We start from the raw sequence: 7,148 nt of genomic DNA, 5'->3' as shown, positions 1-7,148 counted from the left end.
TATGATGATGAATGCATGTGAATATGATGGAAATCTGATTTCTTTGAAGATGCATGTGCAATGAAGTGGAATGACAGCTAGGTTATGATGATGAATGCATGTGGCTGATTTAATTGAATAGGAAAGCATGTGAAATGTTTGTGGTGAGTGAATGTTCATGTGAATTAAAGCTAAAGTGATGATGATAAGTGATAAGTGATAAGTGATATGATATGTGGTTATGATAAGTAATGGGAGCATGTGGGTTAATTAATGAAGGAAATGCATGTGCAATGACAATGTGTTAGAATGGATGTGTGTTATGCATGGCATGATTGGGATTAGGAAAGGTTTAAATGTCCTAAAACTAAAGAGAACAAGGTTCCAACACTTTGGCTCCAATTAGGTCTTCAATTTCGTCCAACACTTTGGCTCCAAGCATAAGCTATCCATCCTTAGCCCAAAAGTGCTCCAAAAATCTCCAAAATGCATCTTTTTGCTCCTTTAGCCCTTTGGACCTACAAACACACGAAAATAGCTTAAAGTACTAAAATAACTAAAGAAACATAACGTAAATGCACGAGAACAAGCCATTTAAGTCGCATGAATATGCTCCTATCAACCACTCACCTCTATAATCAAACCTCAGCATGACAAGCATCTACCGATCACTACACTCGAGCTCTCTAACCCTAAACTCTCCCCTTTCTCTCTCTACGTGAACTACATACTGCATGTTTTTCCTCACTTTGGAGACTGTAAAACAATGAAGAAATGCTCTCCTATTTATAGGGAAAGTGGCCGGCTACAACTAATCCACGATTGGCTGATAAAATGTCAAGAGATAACCACACAATCCGAAAACGTAAAGATCAAGTTTATGCAATTGCAAGTGGTGTCAATTGCATGAGAAACACCTTGACATCTCACTTGCCACGTACAACTGCAAGACTGGTTACAAACAGCTCTAATTTAAGGCCAAGATTGTCTGCCCTCCCACTTCCGGTATCTTCCGTGCCCTTCTGTTTTGTGTGGTCACAGTTAAACCACGTCGACATTTTATATTGTTTTTTTTATATAGATAATAACACAAAAATGAATAGTAATATAAAATGTTGACGTGGCTTAATCGTGACCACACAAACAGAAAGGCACCGAAAGTGGAAGGGCAGACAATCCTTATCCCTAATTTAATTCCTATAGATGTACATAAAATGATTTCGCGCCGGGCCTAGATTGTAGATCTCAACAGTCAACAACTAGAGTGCTTATTAGGCACTTCTAGCACAATCTAATGAAAAATAGGAAAAAGGTTGGAAAGGAAGCCATACGTTTAAAATGTATAGGATATATATACATATCTAAATTATACAATATATGTTAAGTTGAAACAAACCTCACTTCAAAAAATAAAAAAAAATAATAAAAAAAAATTGAAACAAACCAAAACATGAGTTAGGATAAAATATATAATTAAAATTCAAAATTAATGTTGTAAATAACATTTCTAGTAAAATATATTTTTAAAATACAGGTTCTCACAGAGCTACACATGTACTACTAGATTTGTGCATCTCTTCCTAAAGCTCTGACCGATCCACTCCCGAAGTTTGTGGAAAGGATAAACAAGTGGCACCGGCTCTACAGTCATTTTCACATCCCTAATTATTAATTTTTTAAATTTCATATAAAATAAAAGTTTTCTTTTTTAATTTTAAATATTTGTGAATTTAATTAATTTTATTTATCCATAGCAGAAATGGAGGACAAATAAGGGTAATCGGGAAGAAGAAGTACTTCCATCACTCTGGTTCTTGGCGCCTTACTTTCCTGGTCAAGGAACAACATCAGTTTGCTTTTTTTTCTTTTTCGAGAAGTTGATGTCTGGTGGGATACGCATGTCAATTATGGCAACCAGGTGGGTGACAACATTTATGTAAATATTGCATTTAAAATTTTAATTTAAAATTTCATTACACTTGAACATTTAAAAATTATGATCTATAATTTTAATTAGTTTCTTGTTTTTTTCAAGGCTTCAAAGTTGAAGAAGAAGGATAAAGTGAATAGTACCATGATTGACTTTTTATTGTAAAAATATGGTTTTTCGTTAAAGTGAAAAGTGTTTTTTGTTAAAGTTCCTTTTATTTAATGGTTAGAACAAAGCTCAACACTAAACTCGTCTAATTAAAATGGTCCAAAAAATAAGTTTCCAATTTTACTCCTGACTGCAAGCCTTTGTCTCCCCTTTTTTTTTTCCTGACATTAGAAACCTTCTATTTTTTCTTTCCAATTTCGCAATGCAGCTCTGTCACTATGCAAAAACCACACACCCGACTCCCCAACTTAATTTTGAGCCGTCTATATCTCCGTCAAAATCGTAAGCGATCTCCGACATGCAAAACTGTATGATTTTGTCCATCTGCTCCCTTTATTTTTCTTGTTCAATATCAGTACCAAACAAGAAAAACCTGGAATTCCTTATGCTTGTGGTTCAGGTTCCAATAGGAGACGATGATGACCAAAAAGAGAGAGATGCAACCACCTAGCACAAACTCGAAGGGAAAACGTGGCTGAAATCTAAAGATAATCAGATCCAAAAAGAAAAGGTACAAAACCAAGCCATAGCCTTCATAACCTCAAATCCTTCCATCTTTCTCTCGTATCCCCAAGATAATTGTGCTCCCCTACCCTTTTGATTAATTTTGATCCTCCCCTCCCCTGATTGATTGATCTCAACCAATCAATTCTTGAATTACCAATATGTGTGCGTGTGTGTGTGTGTACATATGTTGTGATTATTTTCTTGTTTGAAATTTTGCAGAGAAAGAGCCCAAGTGGGAGTTTTTCCATGGCAGAAAACTACGGCGCATGCCCTCATGAAGAATCTAAGGCTCATGGTGTGTTTGTGTTTATTTTTTTATTTTTTTTTATTTTTGAGGCTGGTTACTGGTTACTGGTTACTGTTTAGTTTATGAGAAGCTGTGTGATCTTTTTTGGATGTTTGATTCTTCAACCCTTTAAGAATTGAAGGTTGCTTTCACATCCGCATCCTTTTCACTTATTACTTTGACAAATAACTGACATTTTTGATTGGTTTAGGTATCATCTTTTTACCACTCATTACTTTTAAAATCTTCTTTTTTTTCTTGTTCCTAGACTAGTGCAGTGCTTTCTTTAATTTTCGTAACTTTTTTTTGTACCTTATTTGATATATACTTCATTTAATTAGTAGCAAACAAAATAGTCTGTTGGTAAACCATTAAAATTTTGAAGGGTCATTTGCCAGTGGAAATTGGTACCCGTGAACAGTGCTCTGCACTCAGAACAGTAATTGGTTTTGGAGGTGTAACTGGAGACTAAAAACTTGAACGATTATAACCTTATCTGTTAAGTGTATTTCCTTGCATCAACTTTTTTTTTTGTAGTATTTTCTATGTTACCTTTTTATAAATGGTGTATGGACCTTTCGTAAAACTGACGGGGACAAAAAAAATCAAGTATTGAAATCTATTGAAAAACAAATGTTGTATTTTTCCAGTGCAGGGTAAATGGAAGAACGCTACTAGATGGAACACTATTTTGGAACCTTTAAATGTGGGGCCATTCCTTAGAGTTTAGTTGATGAAACCAGAATTAAGGTATGCTTGCAGCTTGTATAATACAAGTATCCTTTTCGTTTTTTTTTTTTTTTTACAAATCTATCATTTCCTTTGTAGAGTGCATATATATCTCTATGTCAGTGTATGTACCGTAACGAATGTTTTTGGATTGCTGGATTGCTATTGCAGCCATTTGTAGAGAACTTGTCCAAGTGCCCATGGTCTTCACAATCCGTTCAAAGCACCAGAGATATTTGTGTTTATTACCATTCTATTTCTATGTCCTCATTTATCTTTAGGCATCATTTGTTCTCTAGATTACTCGCATAGATTCATGTAATGGTAGAGGACAGCAAGATTTTCATTAACTCTTCCCTTTTGAAGAACTCGACAGTGATATTTTGCAACAACATCAATTAGCGAAACTCTTTCACCCAAACATTTTTCATTGTTCCATCTGCAACAATGAAAATAGTTAAGACACTATTTTCTGAACTACAACAAAATAAAGCACACTATTTCTGGAACTAGCAAATAAATTTATACTATTTATGAAATGAAAAAAAAAAAAGAAAAGCACAACATGTCTAGAAGGTAACAAAATAAACACTACTTATGAAACTATAGCAAAATAACCAACACTATTTTTGCAAGTGAACCAAAATAACTCATACTATTTTTGAAACTACAACAATAAACTCATAGTATTTATGAAACCGAACTAAAATAACTCATACTGTTTATGAAATAGAGCAAAATAAACACTATTTCTTGAACTATAACAAAACCACGATTTCTTGAATTACAACAAACTAACCTATATTATTTCTAAAAGTGAACCAAAATAACCCACATTGTTTCTGGAAGTACAGTATAATAAACATACTGTTTATGAAATGGAGCAAAATAAACACTATTTCTTGAACTATAACAAAACCCCGATTTCTTGAATTACAGCAAATAACCCATATTATTTCTAAAAGTGAACCAAAATAACCCACATTATTTCTGGAAGTACAGTATAATAACCCACATTATTTCTGAAAGTGAACAAAAATAACCCATATTATTTATAGAATTACAACAAAATAACCCATACTATTTCTAAAAGTGAACCAAAGTAACCCACACTATTTCTAGAACTACATCATTATACCCACATTATTTCTGAGCGTGAACCGAACTAACTCACACTATTTCTAGAACTACAATATGATAACCCACATTATTTATGAAATGTAACAAAATAAACACTATATATGGAACTATAATACACTGATTTTGGATTTGAACAAAAAATAAAGCACACTATTGTTGGAATTATTGGAAAATTATACACTATTTATGAAACTGAAGAAAACAAACACTACTTCTCATGGTTCTAAAAGACGCTAGGTGCTAGTCGGGTGGCGGACTGAGGCCTAGCGCCTTGGCAGAGTCTAGGTGGACCAGGCGGATGTAAGTAAATTTATTATTTATCTTTAGTACTTTGATGAATTTGATAGAATGAGGTGAAAGTTTAAATAATTACAACTTTGTGGTCCGTTTCTTTGAATATATGACAAAGTTACCGGCCAACCCCTAGTTGTCGGAAAAGTTACTAATATTGAATTGCAATCATGTAACTATTTTAAAATATAGTATTATTTATAAAATGATTTTAGTTGACTTTTCCATTAGTACCTAAACTAAAAATATTGTTTGAATTTTCTCAAAAAAAAAAAAAAAAAAAAACCTAGAAATATGGTATTACAGTTTGCACCCTTACGTTTGGGTTGGAAACTTGTACATCATATTTAAAACATTGCAATGTCGTACATAAAGTTGTGAATTTTATTGCAATGTTATACATCCGTTAGATTTTTTGTTACATAAACCGTTAAGTGACAATGTGATTAATATAGAGTATTTGTATCCCGAAATTTTCTTAACCACCTCCAGGATCATTGTTTTATCAGTCAATAGTCAACAAGATTGCACGGGGAAATCTTTAAACCCACGAACTAAAAATGAAACTGGAATATTTTCAATGAAAGTGGTTGCTACATAAAACAGTTTTTGTAGGTGTCCTTTCTAGGAGCAGGGGGGCAAGAAGAAAACAAAAAAAAAAAAATAGAAAGAGAGTCAACGGAAAAAAAAAAAAAAAAAAAAACAGAAAGAGAGAAGGAACTGACTGATAGAATGACATATTTGTAAATAAAGAGAAGTTTATTATAACAGAATTTGCTGACAGAATGAGGTTCCTGTTAGGGGTATGTTGGGAAAAAAAAATTATTTCGGTTTGGGCTTTTTATTCACCCCATGTTTGTTCAATGTTGCGGAGCTTGACATAGATTAGTTTTGTCTTTATAATTAAATATGAAGTCCTTTTGATTAAATAATAATATAAGAGGATTTTTTATTAAATTAAACTTAGCTCAAAACATTTTTATTAAAGCTCCTTATTTGTTTTTTTATTCTTTAAATCCCTTGCCTGACGACTTTTTCATTCGGCACATTATTTTTTTATTTCTGAACCCCCGACAAAATACTCACTCGGGCAAGTAATATTCGTTAGGCTACATTGGTCAACGCACTTCGCTGGACGAAATGTTTCGTTGGGCAAACCGTATTTGCTCAAAGTAGTTCTAGAATTCGTCAGGCAAAAGTTTCAGCTACAACTTTTGCCTGATGAAAGTTTGTCGAGTAAAACCTTTGGTGAAGAAAACTTTATTTCGCCCGACCAAATCCTTTCGTCTGGATTTTTTTTTGTAGTGTTTATATGTAAGCTATACTTTAGTATCCTCTTTGATTTGAACTTTGAAGTGGGATTGTTTTTCTTCTTCTTGGTTGTCCTGCTGCTTCATCTTCCTTTGCAAGTGTTTTACTTTTGTGCTTTGATTAATTTTAGTTACTGAATTTTTAGTCATGGTCTGTGGATTGAATTGGGATTGAAATAGGGTTTAGGATGTGTTGGTTGCCAATGGCACCAGGGGAAGAGTTCGTTTGTATAATGACAGTCTACTAGCTACTTGGGGTTGGTTGCCAATAGCAATACGGAAAAAGAGGAAATGGGAATATTGTAGAAAGGAACAAGTATTCATTTGCACATGTGAATGACATTTTACCAACTGTCCGTATGTTCACTACAAGAAAAAGGTCTTCTTTTGACATTTTTTTTTTTTTTTCGAGTCTTAACGAAACACTTTTGGTACTGTTTACTTTTAACGTTAAGGATATTTTTACTCCAAAAAGTCACTTCTTATACTATTCACTTACAACACCTTTTTGTCTTTTTGGTTAAAACTCAAAGTTTTCAAATCCTTTTCATTAATTTTAGTTTTTATTTTATTTAATTTTTTTTGTGTCAAATAACACGGCCCTTGCAAATAAAATAAGAGATGCTTACTTTTTTGTGTCAAGAATTAGCAAGACTGAATGCTGATCTTATTTATTGTATTATCTTTTTCATTGTTGTTATAAGAGATGCTTACTTATTCTAGAAAGTAAATTTTGATCTTTTTTTTATTTTTATTTTTTATTTTTTTATTTTTTTTATATATGGGTTAATGATGGATGAAAGAAGAT

At 32.8% G+C, this 7,148-nt stretch overlaps 2 long non-coding RNA genes across 2 annotated transcripts; both read left to right on the top strand.

Moving 5' to 3' along the window:
• Positions 1-2,243: 2,243 nt before the first annotated feature.
• LOC125480622 lies at positions 2,244-2,931 on the top strand. Its single transcript, XR_007260960.1, has 3 exons — positions 2,244-2,385; positions 2,478-2,588; positions 2,804-2,931. It is a non-coding gene; the product is annotated as an uncharacterized LOC125480622 (long non-coding RNA).
• Positions 2,932-2,934: 3 nt separating this feature from the next.
• Positions 2,935-3,991, top strand: LOC108866476. The gene is made up of 2 exons (XR_007260961.1): positions 2,935-3,368; positions 3,521-3,991. It is a non-coding gene; the product is annotated as an uncharacterized LOC108866476 (long non-coding RNA).
• Positions 3,992-7,148: the final 3,157 nt, after the last annotated feature.

Source organism: the organism of the source record quoted next, unplaced genomic scaffold (assembly GCF_019419815.1).
Source record: "Pyrus x bretschneideri cultivar Hongxiangsu unplaced genomic scaffold, Pyrus_bretschneideri_v1 Contig34, whole genome shotgun sequence".
In the NCBI taxonomy this organism is placed as follows: Eukaryota; Viridiplantae; Streptophyta; class Magnoliopsida; order Rosales; family Rosaceae; genus Pyrus; species Pyrus x bretschneideri.
Note: the sequence above shows the minus strand (reverse complement) of the source record. Positions and strands in the feature narration are given on the sequence as shown.